Raw genomic sequence first — 19,480 nt, 5'->3', positions numbered from 1 at the left:
CTACAACGGTCATTGTCCGAGCGGATGTGCATTCGGATACAAAGGGGATGTATGCTCAACACGTAAGGGTCGTGCTATTTTAGAAATTTAATTTACCTCAAAAATGTACATTGAAAAAAAGAAGTGTTTCGTAGACTAATTTGTAGCCTTCAATTTATCATGTGCAGTCACAAATTAGTTACTTTAGTGAAATAGAGTTCTTACCGAATACGTATTTTAGCCTGTGATCCCGGGGAGTTTGTACCAAACTGTACATCTCACTGTGGCTACTGTCGTGACGGCAATACGACGTGCAACACGACCAATGGGCAATGTGCAGCCGGATGTGCCGCTGGATACAAAGGAGACCTCTGTACAATAAGTGAGTCATTATATTCCTAATTTTCAAGTCTATTTATTGTGCTGTTACCGCTTCATATTTCTTTTTACACATGTTTGATTCCTTTAGAAACTGCCAAAATACAAAAAGTGACCAAAAGGATCAAAATTGCGAATTTGTTCAATATTTTGTTTCCTACCATAACAAAATAATATTTTGTATTCATTATTAAAATCACTTTACAAACGACATTGATCGAAACGTGCTCGATATGAAAAGTTTTCTAGGAATTAAGAGTTGATTTTGTATTTTGTTAACAAGAAGTTACCAAAATGGTTTTAACTTAAATACAAATGCGTGAAAGTGGTTTAAAGATTTTGCTTTTTATACTGTAATATCGGTTTGATATTCACGATTATTTCCTGCTTTAAAGGTAATATTTATTGTCTATTTAAAGGGATATTGAACGTGTTTGTGATATATTTGCCAGTACATTTTCCAAAACTAAGGTCAGATTGGTTATGTTAACGAAAATATACTTTTTCTGGCTATGAATTTTCAAGTTTATAAATATGTGGAAACATTAAATCGTTACATTGTATTATTATTTTATGAAAACAACGTTAATATAAACTTAGATAATAATAGAACAACTATTGCTCCGACAGCAAGTACTTTCGGTCTGTCTAAGTCTAAGAAACCACCTACTGCACAATGAAAGAAATCAAATGGCGAACTTCTTTACAAAGTTCTGTCGATACAAACCGCTAACAGAGAGACGTTTAGTATATGACAATGTGGCCAATATGGCGGGGGCACTACGCGTAACAATGATAAAGGGTCTTGTCTTTATGAGTGTGCCCATTGAATGAAATGAAACCATATAGCTTGATTCACTCAAGAGTTACCCCCCCCCCCCTTAATGAAGAAATTACTTAAATTCGGTCTTCCAGATCAATAACGTTAGAAGCCTCTGTTTACGCATTACTAAATTTGATCAGAATGTGTATGGCCATTATACCTTGGGTAAGTTCTTTAACCAGTAGCATCGCTTTAGTAAATCGGGTGTTATCGCCCAATAGTTATAGACATCACTTTATTCGGTATTGTCCGATCAGTTACTTTGTAAGCATTCAATTATCACCAAATGTGGTCAGAAAGTCTTTGGGCATTATAACTTGAACAATTGTGATGACCAGCCATATCGCTTAAGTCACTTGAGAGTTATGGCCGTTTAGTTGTAGAAGTTACTTAAATTAGTCTAGTCCGATCAGTTACTTAAATTGTATTTGTCAAATAATCACCATAATTGGACAAAAAGTGTTTGGTATACATATATCGGCCGGGGTCGATCACCAGCCATGTCGCCTCAGTCACAACAGAGTAAAGACCCTTGAAATGACAAAATTATGTTCTCAATTTACATTGATTAACGTGCAACAAGTTGTTACCAAATGTGTTGTCCTAACAATAGGTGGGACATATTTTGCGATACATATAGTGGCCGACAAAAATCTAATGTGGTATTTCATTGGTCCCGATCAGCTTCTTCCGGACATGTTGTTTTATTATTTATTTGACTTGTTGTTTTTGTGACACTCTAGCAGCACAATAAGATCATTTTTTATCCACTTTTGTCAAAATAACGACATAAGATAAACTACTAGTGATTCCTTTTTATTATATATTGTTAGTAAGCGTTTGTTTACGTTTTAACTGTTTGATTAGTGTTTATATCAACACTAATGATATATATATATAATTTATAAAAGAAATATGTTGGATGTTAGATAATGTTGTAGAATAATATCATCTTTATTTACATCATACAATTATATTAAGTCATTCATTGCCTTACCCACGCAAATTTTATGCAACGAAAACTCGAGCTAGATATGCCTTTCTGAATCGCACTTATTTCGAAACCAGTGTTGAATAAATTAAACTAGGGAATTTAAGAATTTGTGTGAAAGCAAGATGCCATGAATAACTCGTTTTTCTCCAAAGAATGGTATTTTGTTTTGGAGAATTGCATCAAAGTATGTCGCTGGTTGCGCATCGCCTTGCAGCCACTTCGATTTAAAATGGAGAGCTTATTAATGTGATCCTAGTTGGAAGGTGAGGAATTGCAATAACGGTCAGTGCCGGTAATACGCTTATTGTATACAAGCAGTCATTAAGAACGTTGATTTATCTTTACCTTAGAGTTCAGCAATTTACAAGAGATGGTAATGTATGCATCTGAAGGCAATCACTGTAATCATATCGATGGAACGTGTATCATATGTTTATCTGGCTGACAGGACAAATCCGGCAATATGAGTACATGAGATTGATAACCAACCGATAAATGGACTCTGATTGCAGAACTTAAGTTGAAAATCCGTTTCGGATCTTTATATGGCTAAAACAATCACTGTACGTATGGTCTTTGAAACGGAAACTAAAAACACGTTAAATTTTAATGCTAAATGTATTGCTCCCGTTTGTCATCATTTTGCAAGATATTAGGTCTCTTTCGAGTGTTTGGCAACTCCAATTGGAGAATCATCCACATGAGCCGAAATTGGAGGAAAATCAATATTAGGAAAATAATCAAATATTTGCATTTGGAAGAGAAAACTATTTACCAGTCATACGTTCAATAATATATTGATAAACATTTAATTATTAATATTTTATTTTTTTTGTAAAATCAGCTCTCTCAAATTTCTCTATGATAGAAACCTATAGTCAATTTATTTAGTAAAAAGCCAACAATTGGAGATAATGAAGATGGAGATCACAGGTGTTTGAGATTTCCATAGTATTACAGCTGCTGGGCTGAATAAAGTTTGGGTTAATTTAAGTTGGAATGTTCTTATAATATTGAATTAATAACAGGATGTAGTGTTCTGAGACTAGATTATTGAAGACTTGAATAAAAAAAATAAGAATGTAAGCTATAAGTTTTCCAACTTATTTGGTGTCGCATATTCCATCGGCCTTTTCACTTGTGTTCAATTTTAAAAGGTAACGTTATATACAACTGCGTCAAATTTGCGATCTTTTCTTTTGAAGCAATATTAACCGTACGATGCACAAAAGTGTAATAAACTTTAAAAAATAGTTACTTGCTAACCTCCAATTCCTAGTATTCTCACTTTTATGACTTAACGTTGATCGAATAGTTTGAGAACACATTTTTATTGTCAATAGATACAGTAAATAAGGTTCACTTTGTGATACAGTAAATGTCTTTTGTTCACTTCAAATTAAATGAAGTAAGTATTTTTCTTTCATTGTGTATTGAAGCTGTACCCTATGCAATAGTGGCTTCTTCATTTGTCATCGCTCAAGGTATTTTTTTTCCTTTTTAAGTTCTGCCCAATCCATATAATTAGTTCATATGTATGTTATCACGGTCCTATACGTGATCGTTTTTTAGAATTAGCTGTGTATTACATGTGTATTAACTTAATACTTTTATTCATTAATAAACTTAGCTAAAATATTCTTGTTTATTTTGAGATTCGCCCGCCTCAAATGGTTCTGTGAACAGAAGCCATTTTATCAGTTATTCAAGTTATTGTCAGGATTAATTAGCCTTACTAAGAATTAACGAAAATCTACGTGTGCACATGTACACTTAAAATTTACGCTCATTTACATTATTCAACTGTGGTAATAACTGAATGATATTAAGCATTAGCATATAATGTCGCTTGCAACCCATAGCAGCAATATTGATGGTACATGCATGTTTTCCTAATTTCTACAGCAAAGATAATTTCATAAAATGTGCTCAATTTTTAAAACAAATATTGATGTTGTGCTTGGATTACCTTGACTGTGACGTTTTGACCTGCTTTCTTATTTATGAAGCTCCATCATTGAAATGTGTACCAATTGTACAATATCAAGCTTATATGTATTTTGTGTATAACATTGTAAGAAATTATACCCCTAGATTTAATATTGGCAAAAAGGAACACACTTGTGTTGTGAAACATTGCATAGTGGTAACAAATGTTAAAAACTTTTACTCAGGTGAGCGATTTAGGGCCATTATGACCCTCTTGTTTAAAGTTAAGTTGATTCTAAATATCATTACCACACCTAAATACTGCGCGATTAGAACTTGATTAACATAAACTAGAAAGGATCGGAAAATGATGCAATTAAACATCTCTTCGAAGCTGGAAAATATTGTAACGAGATATAGCAAAACGGAGTAATAGGTAAAGGTCAGAAAAAAATGCGATTGGCAAGGTAATATATTGTTCAGGTAGAAAACTTAGAGGGGGTCGGGAAACCTGAAAAATGACAAGATATTTTGTTACGCCTTCTGGTTGTTTTGGCTGTTTCGTTGAAGACAATATAAAAACCCATGAAACGCCAAATTCACCAATTCAGACTGAAAATGCAAATCATTTTTAGGCAGTAACCCTACCTATGTCAACATTTTAAGCGTTATCGTTATCGGTTGCAAAGCCTAAGTTACGCCTCCTCATACATCAATAACTGGTAGAACACAGCACACTCTAAACCTCTTGGGTAAATACATGCGGACATAGGACCAATTTTAACTTTGATTTGAAGGAGCTGAACAAAGAAATGTTGGCAATCTAAAACAAACATTATGTAAGTATGCCCACTTTATAAAATGCAAAAATGTATTCTGAAATGAAAGTTTGAAATGCACAAACAGTTTAAAACAGGTCATTTCAATAAATAAGAGAACAAATCCTACATTTCATCTATTAGGGTTAAAGGAAAGTGCATTTTTCTCGGGAAGGAAAGTACATGCAAAATCTTCATTTTGATTGATTGAATTTACTTTTTTTATAAATATGTTGCAGGACCTTAAATAGGTTATGGGTATAGTTTTTGTATATGTTTGATTATGTTTTGCAGATTTATAAGCAGTTACGTATCTAGAAGCTCAGAAAGTATGTGAATTCTCCGAACTTGTTTCCTCAGCTTATATAGTGAGATGAGAATCATCATCTTTATTTGCATTCAAATCACAATTTAAAAAAAAAACTTATGACAAAACAATCACTTATGTGAACATTGTCTGTTTAAATTGTTTGTTTAAATGGGATTTATTTTTTGTCTTTCGTTCAAAGTTTGAACATTGTATATGTTGTGTTTGAATGTCGTCTTGTTTGTTATTGTTCGAATGAGAAATGTATATTTATATGTTTTTTTGCAAAATCAATTGAATACCACATTGTAAACAATAAACTTGTCCCCTAATGTGTTATCTTCATGAAATGAAGTTTTATTGTTATTATTTTTATTATTATTATCATAAGCGAAGAGGTAGATATATTGAAGTCTTTTTGATATTCATGAACTCTTATAAAGTCATGCTTGAATTTTTGACTAGCGAAGTAGTATATCTTCTGGTCATTTAGATATTCATAAAGTCTGTAGTTGAATACATGCTTTTGTTTATAAATTTCTGAGAAGTAGATATGTGCATGCATTCTGATATGTATAAGCTAAATAGGTTGAAGTCATGCTGGTGTGTTTATGACTAGCGAAGAAGTACCTCTATATAATTCATTTTGAAATTCATGAGCTATGTCAGTTAGGACATGCTGTTGAATTTGACTGGCTTAATGGCAGTATGAAAAGTTGTAAGTCATAGTAAAAAGATGGTGCCATCATTGTTATGGTTGTCATGCTGGTTACTAAGTAACTATTGGATAAGAAATATATAGACATTATTCTGATATTCGTGAGCGGGTTAAATCCATAACTTTTGATTGAAACCGGGAATCTTTTGAACTTACTATTGATTCCAGTACGGGTTCGATGGTTTAAGTTGATGTATTTAGGAAAGATGTTTTAATGGCAGTAAATAATTATTTTTATTGAATCCAGGATGATAAATTTAATCGTGAACAAAGTGTTATGAGTTTATGAATATAAAAAATAAATTTGATAAATAAAGAGATAAAAATACATCAAATATTGCTCAGACAGCAAGAACTTACGTTTGCGAAGCCAACATCAACTACACTGCAGTAAACATATCAAACAGTTTTATGTATATTATTAAATTAATTATAATTATTGTGGATTTTGTCAACTATGCATGGAAAGTTGTCAATGTCACATAGATTATGTTTTCCATTTAGGTCAGGTAAACATACTATTAAAAATGTTATGTTTCTGTCGATACTTAATCTACCAGACAAATTGTGAGTTAATACAAATACAAAACTGTACAATGTAGGAAACACTTGGTGACGCTGAAAAGCATCTACATTTTAGATGTACGATTATATTTATCTAAAGTATATACGGCGTATAGTGCATTTTTAAAAATGATTATACTGACTCAAAGATGAAACATGTTCGTTATGACAAATAGTCTGACAAATAGTACTTAAGGACTGTTATTTGTTTATTCCTTAAAAGGAATAACCAAAATTAATCAAACTGAAATAAAACTTCATAATGGTGAAATCAAGTTACTGTTGTTGTTTGTTTTCATCATAGTATATATAGCATTTTGATAATCACATTAACTAAGTAACAAACACTATGATGCAATTATACTACTTTTGCGATAGCAAATATTTTGAGCTTATAAATAAACCGTCAGACAAAAACATGAATATTTAAAGAGGATTTTGGTAATTTTCAAATGTATTTTGCAATGTCCATATAAAATAACCCTGCATACGTTTTAATAATATAAACTTACTCTTTATTAGACTGCGTATATAAGTCTGATTTGGGAAAGCAAGTTGTCATTTACATTTATGTGTATAACCTAACTTTGCTAAAATTAGTGATCGGCTTTGATAAGAGGCTTGGGTAACTGGAGAGGATGATTTTGTACAACTACGATCAATTTTATTTTCCATTTGATTTATAAAAATATGACATCCTTTCTTTTTCCACAGAATTATTTTTAGTATATGACCGTTTTAAGAGTAAACTTTGTCACATAAAGGTAATAGCTTCTAGAATTCGAGACGACAGACTTAACATGAATGCAGCCAGCCCAGGTATCCAAACCGTGACCCTTTACTAACAGTCTTTTAACTGAGCTGAAACGCCATTTGAAGATAGTATGCCAATGAAATACAGTACATACATATTATTTTGTTTGTCCCAGGTCTAACGATTTCAGAATGACATCATGAGCAGGTTTTTCTTTGCACGAGGATGTAATTATGTGGAAGGGAATAAAAAAACAACAACATTGTAACTGATGATTTGGTTTGTATCTATGAAAAGAAAATAATTACATTTGTTAATTTTATTTTGTTTTCATAAGCACGTTATAATAAGCAATTCCTATTGATTAAAATACCCACTAAGGCCGCTTCAATTTTATGTTTTCGTGAATACGGCCGAGATAAATAAAGGCGAAAATAAAATAGTGTCGCATTCACCTTCGATCTTTCAAATATTCCATCAGTAAAGAACGTGTGATTTGTTCAAGTATTCATGCCCGGTTCAATTGAAAAAGACGCACATTTCTGTCATTATCATAAACATCAATGCATTTTTTAAAAATGATAAATGTACCTTAAAAATGTTTTTCACTGAAACACAAGTAAAACACCTAATTTATCTTGAATAACTATTTCTCCCCCAGTCGGCGTAGGACTGACACTTTACGCAATCGGCGACTACAACTGAGCGAGAAATGCTTCCTACGGGTGGGTAGGTAACAAAGGGTATCCCAAATGGGAGTAATTAGATTTTTTTATCCCATTATAAGCAAATAGAAAATTGTTGAATTCAGTGCAATACGTTAATGGTGTTCCATTCAATACAGATTTTGATTTGAGGAAGCAATAACTTCTGGTCATTTTTAATATGGTTTAAAGTAAACTTTACGCCTCATTTTCTAAAACAACGCTTTTCGTTTTGAGTGACAGCTTGTCTTTTTGTAAATTATGGTGATTAGTGTTGAACTGTAGCGGTTACTGCAGCGAAAACGCTACCTGTAACTTGATAAGCGGCTAATGTTCTGACAGATGTGTACAGGGACTTGACTTTGCATCTGAAAGGCATTGCTGTACACTTAATTTATTTCTGCCATGCACACAATTACAGCTTAAATCTATGGTATACAGTTTTAGTTGTGATGAACAACAAATATGTTCACATAGTCCTTGTTACTCTACATATCTGTTTTGATATTAATTAATTGAGTTAAAATCAACCATTTATTACGGACGTTAGATATACGTATTTTGCAGTATGTAAAGATGGAACGTTCGGCGAAGACTGTAACCACCGTTGTGGTTTTTGCATGAACGGGGATTGCAACAAATCAGAGGGAACATGCAGTAGTGGATGTTTAAAGGGATACATGGGGCCGCATTGTGACGATGGTTTGCAATATTGTTCATTTATTTGCAGTTGCATATCTAAACGTTGAATGTTTGTGTGTAAGTTAATAGTTCATAACTCATTGCATGCAGAAGCAAATGAGTGGCAAGCAAGATACACTATTAGAATTTGATATTGAATATTGAATTTGCACCATGTTGCATCATAAATTATCCAGCATGTTTTTAAACAATGAACATGGAAAACAATTAACCCCTGATTGCTCGTTTAATGAGAGCATAATGTTTGGTTTAATACAAAAAAATATAACGCTTTTATTTATTATTTTAATAATGGTAATTACCAAAGGGGGCAAATAATTCGTACATTACAATGTCACTTCAGCGGATTTTAAAGAGCATGTCTGGTACGTGAATTCGTTCTTAAAACAAGCAAACGTTAGAAATCTTATCATACTTGTTTTTAAATCAAGAGCTTTTTTCTATGAAAATTTAATCGAGAAAACATTCAGTGTACCTCGATAATTTTTATAATAACCCCTTATGCTGGGCGAAAAGGAGTACCAGTATATACCATATATTCACTCACGTCTTTACATTATCTCAGAAAATAATCAAAACAAAAATCAGTTGACTTAAAAAGACGGAAATACAGCAGCTGTTATTGTTGCCGCTGTCTCATCAACATTGCTATTTGTTTTAACCGTAGCAAATGTTGTTGTTATATTAGTGTATTGCAGAAAGAAGGCAAGCTTCAGGTATTTAATGTCATTTTCTAATACATTTAACGGTTTATGGCCGTCCATTTTGAGTAACGTATTTATCATAACCATTTACGTATTTCATATAGGATCTTATACTGAACAGCTATTGCTATAATTCACCTCATTTTTAAAAAATAAATAAAACTATCCAATAAATTGAATATTTGCTGTTCAGTCATGTTTTTATGGAATGCCTGTGCAAGATGTTGCTAACGTGTCATACTTATAATAAGAGAAATGGTTACTTTAAAATGGTAACCCCCCGAAAAAAAATACAAACTCGGAACGTGGTACAAGTAAAGTTGATATTTAATCAAGGGTATGACAAGGTTTTGATATTATTTATCAAAAGTGGTAAAATATGGCTTACAAGATATCTTAACGTCTGAGGTTTGTAAGATTACATTTAATACTAATGTAATTACACTGCATGTGTAAGAGCATATATTCCATGAACAGAACGGTGCATAACTGACCGAATATAACGAATATATATTGCAAACACTTAAGGCTTGCTATAGAAACAGCATGCCATTTACTAGAGGAATTTCTTAGCATGTATAGTTTTAAAAGTTTTTCCAATTGAAATGTTACTAATTAGAAAACTTGTTTAGTGTATAAAAGAGCATTATATGCACAGGAAAGAAGAACAGAAGACACACACCGATTATTTTACAACGGCAGGACCATCTCATTCATCCGATTATGATAGCCTTGACATAACAGAAAGTAAGACATTTTAATTGTTAAATGTATGCCGTTGCATTATAAATATGCAAGTAAAGACTTATATAACTATAAAAACGTTGAAAAGGAGTTTTGACTTCGGTGGGTTGGCTTACACCCACTGGACAAGATATGGCATTCAAATACCAGAAAATATTTCAGCGGACTTCTTTGACTAAAATAACAACATATCAAATAAATAACATGGGCTAATATCTAATTATGATTGTTCAAATTTATTTAAATCTGTCGAACACATACAACTACTTGTGCTTTTCTTTCGGCAAGTATTTTGTTTAGTTATTACGACTTTACTTTTTCAATTAATATACTTTTACAGTGATAGGTGTTATATCAAAATAACATGATACATATCATACCTCCTCTAATACTTTCAAAGGCTTTTTCCTATCATGCTAGATTAATGATATGTTTTTGTTGTTTTTTTAAAAACTACACATCGATGTACAAAGCTGTTATACCCTTGTACATTTTGCTACTTACAATTTTGCTACTTCAATGTATATGATTACCCTTTCAGTTATACTTTTGAAACAACTAACCATTTTACAGTGGTACATCAACTAGTGGAACCGTGCGCGTGTGGACTGGCCGTACAGCCGGGAAAACTTGTTGGTGTTATCACTGTTCTCGATGCTCTAATCCTATTTTCCTATTTGTATTTGAATGCATGCTCCAATATGTGTTCATTTTAACATATATACTTTTATTTCCATGTCACAAGCTCATTGTTATTTTTATTTGATATGTTATGCACGTCTGTTATTCATGTCGGAAAATAGCTCATTGAGCTAATGTTTCTTGTTAACACATACCCGACTTTAAATAAAGATTCGTAAATCTTGTATTTCTTGCATAAAGGTAAACACTGAAATTTGCAGTCAAGTCCGTTTGTCGCTTCGGCATTGTATTTCTTTTGCAGTGAGTTCAACCCCAGTAAACAGACGCTAGTCGAATGAGGCGTCATGTTATATCATCCAAGTTGTCATCAGCACAACTTCCTCTGAGTGTTAATTGACCAAGTTCTGCTCTTTGTATATTGTGGTATGAATAACTCTTAATGTTTATATCAGCTTGCACATGTTAGTGAAACAGGAACGGATAAACAATGATGTTTAACCGAAAAGTAAACTGAAGATAACATGCATCGTGAAAGGACCACTTTCAGAAAGGACTAGGTGCTGTATGAACTTTGAAAGTGTTACGTCATACTATTCAATTACACGACAATATACTTTCTTAGACTTTCGTACAATATATCAAAATCAAATGTATTCGTATGTATCTTGAGTAAAGATTTGACCAAAGGATCTAGGTTGACATGGCCACGGATGTTGGGGTTTCTTAAGATTGATTTAGATAGGAGTGGTCTGATTTGTTTTTTAACTTTATTAAAAATGCATTTTCTGAATCATTTATTGAAAAGGAATTGTGTTCATAACCCCTTTCAGCTGAAAATCATTTGCACTTAATCATTAATATGACTGACCTTTGTTAAGAAAACAATACGTAGAATAAAACACTTGTAAGTTGGATGAGCTCTGAATTGTATACCATCAAATTATTTGCGTGCGTTACATACAGCTTGTGACTGCATATCCAATATGATATATACGTACATAAGCAATGAGAAGTGATACAACCCCACTTATAAACCGACTAGCTAATTTTTATCCAATGGAGTTTTTGTTTAAGTACAAACGTCAATAAGTTTCCTAAAAAACAACAACATTTAAATATGACCCAAAATGACCTGTTTCTTTTACGCACTGTTTTGGAAGAAAATTTTAAACTAATGTCAACTTTCTGGAACTCAAGACTCATAAACGGAAATTTGCGATTTTAACTTTTACTTTTAGGTCTTAGGTTGAACAAACATTGATTCTAAGCTGTGCTTACAATTGTCTCCTTCCATTAATTCATTAATCATGATGCAAAACATTACATGAACACGGCTTGAAATTCGGAGGCACAAATCGTCGTCTGCAAAAAGGCTCGTTAAAAGAGAGCCTTTTATCAACATTGGATATCATATATTTATGTACATCGATTAAGGAGAAATCAAGTGGAAACGAAACATGGCTTGAGGGGCTACCCTTAAGCGACACTTTGATCTTTAATATAGCTCAACTATTTAGTCTGCACATCCGTTCGACATTGTTAATGTTTCGCCAAGTATGTTTGAAATCAATTTATGGCATGAGGAGTTTCGAACTGTGGGATGACAAGATGATGTCGGGCCTAACAAAGCTATGCTCTACAATTTTATTTTTCCTTGGAGCATATTAATAAAAATGCTTTCGAGATGCCGAAGTTAGTTAAAGTCCACCTGGTATTTATTTTTATGTTACCGAAATGGTCAAAACGGATGAGGGTTTCAAAACAAGAATGATATTGTTCTAGTTATCTTTTTCGAGTCACACACTTAGAATTTTCCCGAATTTCTATGGCGACGTTGTTAGTACAAAGATCCTCCTCCTTGGTACAATTAAGGAAATGGTTATTTTTGTTTCAGGCACCACTATATTACAAAAATAAAGCCAATAAAATTCTAACAGTCCTGATGCAGTGTTATATCAAGGTCAAAGTAGTAAATGACCATTTCAAGTCCATGTGGTATGTTAAAAACAAGGACAAGAAAGTAACAAAAAAGATAGTGAACGAGTCTAATTGTCTAATCTCTTTGTAGAAACGAGGTGAAATGCTAAAAAATACGCCTGAATTAATTGAAGTGTTTGCTGCAAATTTTAACTTTGGAAACAACTATTATCTTTATCTGCGTTTCTGATTCACTGAGTCTCCTTGCATATTGGTAGTAATAAATAAATGAAATAATAATGTCTTAGTTAAAATAGGACAGCCTGTCACATAAATTCATCAAAATAGATACGTTTATTGATTTACACACAGTTTACCTACTTTGTATATTTATTTATTTTTGTATCTATTTATAGTTTAAACCCTTTATATTTATTGAAGAATCCATATTTGTAATACACTTTAACGCAGCATGCCCTACTTTGATAGAAATGAAGTATGGGGTGCATTTCTTATACCCTTCTATTTCATAAAAGATGTAAATAAGAACCTTTTGTTTCAACTTTAGAAACCACCTATAACAATGTACAGACATGTTGGCAACTTATTTAGTAAGTAGAGAGCATAGCGAAAATAAAAATCGAATCGAAACTGACGAGCCATTATAAATGACCACCTTTGGAATGATGACCTATTTTTGAGAGCAAGATATGGCTAAGTTCAAGTCTACATAGATCAATAAATTCTTGGATCTGTTCTGATAAAAGATCAGTCATGAACCATGTTTCTATCATGTTAGCTGCACACTGCATATATGTATACACACATATACAAGAGACAAAGTTAAAATTGTACGATGTCTTTAGATTCTTTATATCATACAGTAACTTAGTGCACATGCGCAAAATCTGGTTCTGCAATACTAGGCGAACAAAACATGACGTTTATCGTTACATTTCAATACTTTTGTAAAGAAAGCATTTGTTCTTTTATTTTGATAAGGTGTGATATAAAATAGTTCGTTAGTAAATTAATTTGTGGAGTTGTATCCCTTATCGTGGCTTTCGTTGTCGTGCAGTATGTGCGATATACCGATGGAACTGGAAGTGATAAAAACCTGTGTAAGAACTATCAATGATATAGAAAATATCAAAGTTGGTATCATTGTTTTTAAGTTAGCTCCATTCCATTTGATAAATTAATAATGTTATAACTAAAAATAAGTTCCCAACTACTTGACCGGATTGACTAAAACTAAATTCTTTGATATACAGTAATAAGCGAATGTATGTATTTGTAACTTGGCTGTTGGTTTGTTGTTGTTGTTGTTAATGTTATTGTTGTTGTTGTTCTTTTCTATTTCTTCTTCTTCTTTTTATTATTATTATCGTGCGAAATAAAGCAACAAAAACCGTAAAGTTTCTTGCCTTTATACTTAAATATGAATTGTGTGTGTGTGCGTTATTGACTACCGTATGAGCTGTGGCTTGTAAGCCGCTAAGTAGCGTGAAATTCCGACACGATGGCTAGATTTTTTGTTTATAAAACCTCGTCAAGTATCTGGCATATTGCCAGAGGGCCCTATGTAGATATATACCGGAGCTTGCACAACTAGCTCCAACTTATCCGCAAAAAGTACCTTAATTAAAACCTCCAACGTTAAACAATACACGTGTTGGTTAACTTCAACCCAGTACTACCGTACTACCCTAACTTTGACACATGATAAAATATCGGGAATACACTTCCTGATGGCCTTGTGTTAAAGTCTAATGTATCGTTTGAAAAAGTCAGAAGACCACCGCCTCAATTTCATGATACTCTCGGTAGAAACTCCATTGTTAGCAAGGTATTTACCCTACCGATGCGAAAGCTATGCGACTTAAACATGTCTGTGGCTGGGCCTACGCGCTTCGAATATTTATTTAGGACGGCCAAAACTTGATGCTTAGTAGCGGCTGTCGAGTCGATTTAACAAAATTCTGTGCTTTCACCAGATAACAAAGCTAAATACTCCAGTGATAGCTTTCACGGGACAAGGGCCCTTACTTCCTTAGTGTGATTGTTGGGCCGTGCTGACAATTGTTTTAATTAATTAGCCGCACACAGACGTGAGTCGCCGTAACGAAATTGGTTACAGGCGCTCGACCGGGGGCAACTTGCTCTCTTACACGGAATCGCCCAAATTATGCCAACAAAATGTAAATAGTGCTTGGAATACTAGTAGTATGGCCTTGTATGAGTTAAAACACTACCGAGGAAGGGCCTCGGTTAGTGCAAAAGAAAAGAAACGTGATCGGCCGCTTGGAGTCCCCTTTTTCGGTAAAGGACCTTGACCAACTATAACCATCAAATATTGTATTTACAATGAAAATTGTCGTCAGGTCCCTGAACTTGTATAGCTAAGAATAAAGTTAATGCCCGCAACTTATGCTTGACGCTGAACAATGTGTATTAAAGCCAAACATGATGGATGTTGGTTAGTGCGATTCGGGGATTGGCCATGAGTCTTCCAATTGATACTGTAGGCGGAATTTTCTAAAAGCACTAAGACCAATATTATATTTAGTCAGTGTGCTTCGTGTTAATACCCGTCGCAGAAGGTTGACGGCTCCATGGTGAAGCCACTACGAAGTGATAGAGGATCCTGGTCCGCTTCTTGTCGTCTGATTTTGTCCATCCAAAAACGTGACAGAGCATCACTTGTGGCATTGTGAACACCGGGAATATGTTGCGCCCTAATTATGTTGCAATGACAAAAGTGTCGTTTGTTCCTCAGACTTTGTCTCCAGATAAGGACCGCTACTAAATTGGGAAAAACTGTAAAAAAAACTATTTACAAAACTGTACTGTCTTTAATAGTGCCGTATTGGTGCCACTCTACTGAACATTCAGCCGCTAGCCACCGACCGTTATAAGAAATACAGAAACCCCGTCCATGACCCCCTGCGCTGTTTGAGTACAACTATGCATCGTCGTTTAACGCCATGCAGCAAGATAATAGAGAACCAATAAGTGACTACTGAATTTTCTTTACCTTGGCCTTGTTTTAGTTAAGGATGGACTGAATCTTTGATTATCTTGAGTTTATTGTTCGGGTTTCGTACCAACAACTCCTTAGTTCTTAACCAATAAAAACAATGACCTCTTGTCTTATCTATTGACACCGGAACGTTTAACTGTTGAATAAGGCTGTTGAAAGTATCCATACGACGAAGGAAAGAGGGTTTAGCCTCATCAATCTCTGAATTCGTCCAGATAATGGATCAACAAACCCTAATAGCGAGATGTTTTGGTTGAAAAGGGAGGAGTTTAAATGCGTTTTTAAAATCCATTTTAAAAAAGTAGACATTTTGGACCTAGATCTTATACCATTTCGACTGCCTTCTCAAATTTGGTATACTGCACGGATTTAAGAAAGTGGTATATATAATCACCAGATGGAGGACCTGATGAATAGGATAGATGGTGTATCATACGAAACATGGTTGGTGTTTTTTGGGGGACCAGTCCGATTTGAGACACACTAAAATTGTCTAGAGGTCCTTCGTAACATAACATAAATTCATGAGTGAAACCTTTTAACAAATATTCGGATACAGCCGTATTATTGCATAAAATGTGTGTTTTCGGTCCGTTATCGTGGTGTGTTAAAACGCATAAACCCGGGCGTTATCGGTAGAAAACGTGCATTTTTCAGTAAATTCACGTGCCGTTAATGAACGGCTTTTTGTTTTAAATATGCGCTTTCAGGGCTCGCATCATCACAAAGACATCTGAGCGACCTTGTTTCTGACCGAGAGTGGGTCAACAATGCAAACTTTTGCACAAAAACAAATTTCAGCATATAAATCTGTATACAAATATCAACAAATTATATAAACCGCATTTAACTAACATATTTTCTTCTGAGTTGTCTTTTCCTGGCAATCTGATCTGTGTTTACTTTTTGCAGTTGTTTTGACTATGTGTTTGCTTTAAAAGCACTAAATTAAGTCTAAAGCGTTTAACTTCTTCAAACTTTAGTTATTTTTGTCGATTTTATTCAGAACAAACGACTTATATGGACATTACTCATTACGTCGTATGCAATGAACAAAGAAATTTCAAATATGTTTTTTCTGATTCTGAAGATGCTGTACATTTTATCAAGAACATATTAACATTTTTTTCAGGCTTAAATTAGTTGTCAAAACAAATAAAGGTTAAAATAGGACTATATCGGGGGTCGGTGGAATTACCGAAATCCCGAAATCCTGGTATATCGTTTTCTTTTATACGCCCAGATTTTATACTTTATTGTGTTCGAATGTTGTATGCCGTAATTGTTGGAGGTTGGAGAGGGGTGGAGAAGTCGGAGGAGGGGTGGGGATGGGGGTCGTGGTGACTAAAACCCGGGACCCCCATTAACATAAGTTCATACAAACGATGAGTATGCGAGGAGGTTCGTACGCCGGGGCTTTAAAACTGCATTGTGTTTTAGTGGGTTGTATGCTGTATTTCATGGTGGTTGGAGAGGAGTGGGGGGGTCGGAGTAGTTGGGGTGGGGTAGGGAGTGATTGAAACCCGGGAACCCCATTCATATTTCTAAGTACATACAAAAGAGTATGCAGTATGGTTTAAAACTGTATTGTGTTTAAGTGGGTTGTATGTCTTGGTTGAGGTTGGTTGGCGAGTGGTGAGGGAGTCAGAGGAGGGGGTGGTGGCTACAAAGAAATCTCAAATACTACTTTCCGATACTGCATTTCAAAGTGTGGAGGTAATGGATGGTAGGGATCATAATTTATATAAAATAGGGCCTGCGAGGTGGTTTGTGTGCCGTAGTTGTTGGTGGTTTGAGATGCGTGTGGAAGTCGGAGGAATTGGTGGTGGCTATGAAGAAGTCTCAAATACTACTTTCACATACCTCATTTCAACGTGTAGATGTAAAGGAGGGTAGGGCTCGTACCTTACATACAAAAGAGTATGCGAGGGTGTGAACGCCGATATTTAATACTTCATTTTGGTCGTGACCTGTATGCCAAAGTTGTTGGTGGGTGGAGAGGGGTGTGGAAGTTAGACGAAGGGGAAGGCTATATCCCGGAAAGTCCTTTTAATTTCATATATGATAATGCTTTAACGACTAGTTCAATATCGCATTTTATTTTTGTTTGATTGCTTTTCGTATTTTTAGTATGTCGTATATTGATTGTTTAAAGGTGTCTTATTTTTTAGTGATATTGCCTGTAATAAGTTATCCGTTTATGTCGTTGTAAAGCGCATTTGAACGTGTGTATCGAAAGGGTGCTATATAAAGTTAACCAATACAAATAATAAATGTGTATTGTGAACAAGTTGTGTGTCGAGAAAGGTGAATAATTGGTATCAAGCGGGAGTTGATTATACAATTGTCCTTATGTGTATCATAACGATTTGTATGTGTCTCAACTGTTATGTGGAATCGCTTGGTATGTTTTATTGCACAATCTTGGAAGAAAGAAAAACAAATACACATGTAATACAATTTCACTTAAATACCATCACTGCACGTAAATACGAATCATCAACATCATTTTAACATTGGTCATGATAGGAATGTGTACTTAATGAATAAAGGCATAATATAAGATTTAATATCATAAAGCATACCATTTAAATACATACATGCAATACTCGTCTCAATATCGATATGGACATGTCATTGTGAGATATTGGTCCATGTCTGTTACCTATCAGTAGTGACACCCCGCTGTGACAGATTCTTATCGTGCGGTCAGTATTTGGAACCATGCTGTCACTGATGACTATAATACGATGTGTATTGAACCCCAATGGCGTTCTGGTTCAAAACGGGATGTTCCTGTGAACCAGAAATTAAATATTGTATTTACACGAAGGTAACAGGTAAGAGTGCGCGGTGTATGAGAGAAACATCTGAAGTCTGAATATTTATTTCTTAATGCAATGCAGTTCAATAGTACATGGCACGTCAGCGTTTACTATATATATATATGTATGTTTAATCAATGTTATTCGTATTGTTGGTATATTAATTGTTTTATATATCTAGGGAATAGATTTTAAGAAAAGCATTGTACGCATTTGCTTATAAAACGAAAGGCGACGAATATTAAGGGAAAAGTTGAAAGCGAATGTGGAATTTAAAATTGGCTCATTAAAGTCTTAACACCTTGAGGCTTGAGAACGTGATATGTTAAAATTCACGTGTTTGGTAAAAAGGTGGGAATTCGCAGTACCTAATGAAAGCGGTTGTTGATAGATCAAAGTTAGAACCGTGTAATGAGTGTTTGTAGAAAAAAAACACACCTTAGCATGGCTTGAGCACAATCGTCAGATTGTCAGTATATATAAAGGTGTGTCCATTCAAATATATTGCATTTCTGTTCTGTTCACTCTTGTAATTAAAAATTAAGGATTTTTGCAATTTTCGGGGACAGTCACGTCAGGCGACTAGGCGCATTCTGGAATGAGGACCTCAATGTGCGTTGTTTTTTTCACGTTCACTCACTATGTACAGTAAAACCTAACCGAGTTACTTTATATGCATTCTCAATTAAGCGGTGTGCGTCAATTTTTCAAACATTCAAAAACCGACTATGTAGAGAATACTTTGTGTTCACATGCCTTATGAATTTGTTGCCAGAGTATTCTTATAAACATAAGAACGGACTTGGTGATATGGACTCTGAAATGTAATTCGTCAAAAGTGCTGTTTTAAACTGATAGGTTAGTTACCAGGCCCTATTTTCTCGAAACCTCTTAAGATTCATAGGTTTAAGATGCTTATTTCAATTAGACAAAAT

The 19,480-nt window shown here is 34.1% G+C and overlaps 1 long non-coding RNA gene across 2 annotated transcripts in view; it reads right to left on the bottom strand.

Moving 5' to 3' along the window:
* Positions 1-18,426, bottom strand: part of LOC128227395 (uncharacterized) — a 30,269-nt gene extending 11,843 nt beyond the window's left edge. For both annotated transcript variants that reach the window (XR_008259811.1, XR_008259812.1), the window contains exon 1: positions 18,321-18,426. This is a non-coding gene — a long non-coding RNA (uncharacterized LOC128227395). The remainder of the gene's footprint in view (positions 1-18,320) is intronic.
* Positions 18,427-19,480: the final 1,054 nt, after the last annotated feature.

Source organism: Mya arenaria, chromosome 3, assembly GCF_026914265.1.
Source record: "Mya arenaria isolate MELC-2E11 chromosome 3, ASM2691426v1".
NCBI classification, from domain to species: domain Eukaryota; kingdom Metazoa; phylum Mollusca; class Bivalvia; order Myida; family Myidae; genus Mya; species Mya arenaria.
The sequence above is the reverse complement of the archived record's forward strand: the minus strand, read 5'-3'. Positions and strand labels throughout refer to the sequence as shown.